Here is a 2,906-nt window from a genome sequence, read left to right as displayed (position 1 = left end):
GCCAAAGCCGAAGAGAGAAGGAAGAGGGCAGAGCTAACACGACTACAACGAGAAGCAAAGGCAAAAGAGAGAGAAGACAAGAAGAGAAAAAGGCAAATGGAAAAGGAGAATGAAGAGAAAGACAAGGAAATGGAAAAGGAGGAGGAAGAGAATGAAATGGATCCGCAAAATGAGGAGGATGAGAGAGAGCAGAACGGGAAATGCCAGGGAGACGGTTCAAAACGTCGACGAATACAAAAAAAGGGATTCCTGTTACGAATATGACTTTTAAAGTTATTCAATGACCGTTCGCACCGAAACAACGCAACAAGTAAGTAACGTTATACAGCCAGTAACGTAGTTCATATACCTTGTGCTCAGGTAAGAGTTCGTATGGTTAACAGTGTTGGGGTATGCGTTGTTGCGTGTAAATAATGGAATTAAGCTAAATCTGTATACTGTAGGTACAATGTGGGTTTGCTATCTGTACATAGATGTTTGAAATAGATGAGAATCGAATTTTTTTAGTAATTTCAATGCCACGCTACTTTATCCGGCTGAAATCCACAGCTTGGTGGGGCTTTGACCGTGTCTCCACCGGGAATACTCGTCAAATACGGAACATGGCTAGGTGTTGATCAGAAGCATTCTTATACTACTTTACTTGTTTACTTAGTTAGAAAATAGCACACCAAATGACAAGAGATGTTTTATTAACGGCATGTTCTGGTACATACAGCACACAACCTACATTGCAGTGTGTAGCTTTTGAACATCTATTACATTTACAATTTTATTACTTGTGGTAGAAATTTCAACCAATGTTTAACTATTATAACGTAGTAAACTTTAGTGCTGTTTAAATATTGTAATGTAGTGAATTGTAGTGCCGTCAAAACATTTTGATAAGGCTCTAAAGTATGCTAACTTTTAAGACATGGTAGCCTTTCTTAGTGTACCGGTCCTGTAGGACACAGCTCAGGCTTTCTAAGCCCCCTTCCGATGACAAATTAAGGACAGAGTCCTTGTTCTTCTCGCGAATCCAACCGCATGGGTACCACGTGCCGTCCAACCTAGCGTACATCATCAACCCGGCGATTGGGGCTCCGGGGCGTTGGTACACTTGGACCTTCATCTCCGGTGGGTCTTCCTGTGCTACAACAAGTGCAGCTATGTCACTGTGATGCACAGTCTGCAGCGTGAGGATCTGTTAATGGGAATGCATTTTGCTGTTTAGATAAGTTGTTGTACTCAAAACGTTCCATAGTTAGTTAAGTTTTGAAAGAACAGTTTCAAATTTATTCTACTTTTAGTATAACGTAAGTATTGAGACCCACCATTGTGCTACCGGACTTCAGATGTTTTGTGGGTACTGGGTATGTTATTGCAGATGTGGATGGATCTGTGAAAAAATGCAAGTACACACCAATAGGTCACAGTGAATATAGGAACTTACTAGTAATAGATTATGTAAATGTGGCTCCTTCTTCAACTTAGCAAACATCGTTGTTTGTGCTTATGAGATTGTCTTTTATGCAAAGGAATATTTATGCTTCATCTTTCATGCAAGAGTGGACAAATCCAGTCCCAAACCTTTTTAATGTATATATAGTTTACTTGTAACATTTGTGCAGCCACTACAGTTTTTCGCACTATTAAAATCAAGCTCCGTGTTAAAATAAGTTGACTTAGGAATGTAAGATTTTAGTTCTTTCTTAGGCTAACGTCTCCTTAGCTTCACAATAAAGATGCGGTTATTTAATACTCACGTCGTTTGGTCGTGTTTCTTGTTTGCTCTGTGACCGCTCTGTGTCCTCTGTGACAGAAATTGAAAGACGAACGGCGCCGAAATGATAGAAATGGCGCGAAACTTGTGCGGACCGTACCAAATCACACTTCAGAAAAGTGCGTTGATTTTGTCAGTTCTAGCAAGCCAATATTTTCTTGTTTTGGAATTAATTATCAAAGAGTCACCCTTAAACTAGGAAAATGCAACATTTGTTCAAAAATATGTCTTTAATTCCAGAAGCACAAAATCGACGTCCCCCGTATTTACAACATGAAAATGCCCGGAAGATCTCGGCAAAACCAGTTGCTTGAAGGGGTTTGTGACATTTATTAAAATTACAAGGGTAATTTTATATCGATATATGTTATCGTTTACGTATGATCTGTATAAAGTAGCATTTCTTCAGTATTTGTAACAAAAAAATGACGGATAAAAATAAATTGATGTTACCTTACCTTATGTCTCACAAACATTTACCTCCTGGCTGCGAAGTTATCGGCTCGTCCATCAAGACAGCAACTTACGCTAAGTACTATTTAGTGTGTGTGTGTGACGCATTTATAGTGAACCTCTCAATCAGACAATACACCGTGTCTTTTAATAGCTGCCAAGTCCCTATTTTATTTGACCAGAATGGATAGAATCAATCACGGCTTTAGAACCACAGTGAATGTTACCGCGCATTTTAGGGTTCACATGCGGTGTTTGCAGAGTGCAAAGGTTACCGCTTCAATTTCCGGTGTGGGAGGGCATGGCTGGGCGGCTTCGGAAAATACATGTGGAAGAATTGTTCATTTGTAGTTTACAGTGTTTTTCAGAAGACCAGCTATTTACCACCCAAGGCACACCATTAGGAGATCATCAGCGTCGACACGGCCTGGAAGGAATTGGCGGTCGTGCGACCATGCTTCGTTACAGCACGCTTGAAATCTCTGGCGAGATACGCACTGTCAAAAATTGACTATCAGTGGAAGGTTGAAGTTATTTGACACGTAATTGTTCTATTTGTTTACGTATAACCTAACTAGTATTTTAAAAAGTGATCAAACTATATTTCATCCGAAGTTACAGCACCCTGTTGAAAATGGAACAGAATCGAACGTTTTCTTAACTTCAACGCCGCGCTGCTTTATCTGAC

At 39.9% G+C, this 2,906-nt stretch overlaps 1 long non-coding RNA gene across 1 annotated transcript; it reads right to left on the bottom strand.

The window, feature by feature from the left end:
• Window positions 1–796: 796 nt before the first annotated feature.
• LOC109465153 lies at window positions 797–2,150 on the bottom strand. Its single transcript, XR_002139944.1, has 3 exons — window positions 1,749–2,150; window positions 1,317–1,381; window positions 797–1,186 (listed from the first exon to the last, which is right to left on the bottom strand). It is a non-coding gene; the product is annotated as an uncharacterized LOC109465153 (long non-coding RNA).
• Window positions 2,151–2,906: the final 756 nt, after the last annotated feature.

Source organism: Branchiostoma belcheri, unplaced genomic scaffold (genome assembly GCF_001625305.1).
Source record: "Branchiostoma belcheri isolate BF01 breed outbred unplaced genomic scaffold, Haploidv18h27 scaffold1491, whole genome shotgun sequence".
Classification (NCBI taxonomy): domain Eukaryota; kingdom Metazoa; phylum Chordata; class Leptocardii; order Amphioxiformes; family Branchiostomatidae; genus Branchiostoma; species Branchiostoma belcheri.
This window is presented reverse-complemented; position numbering and strand designations above follow the sequence as displayed.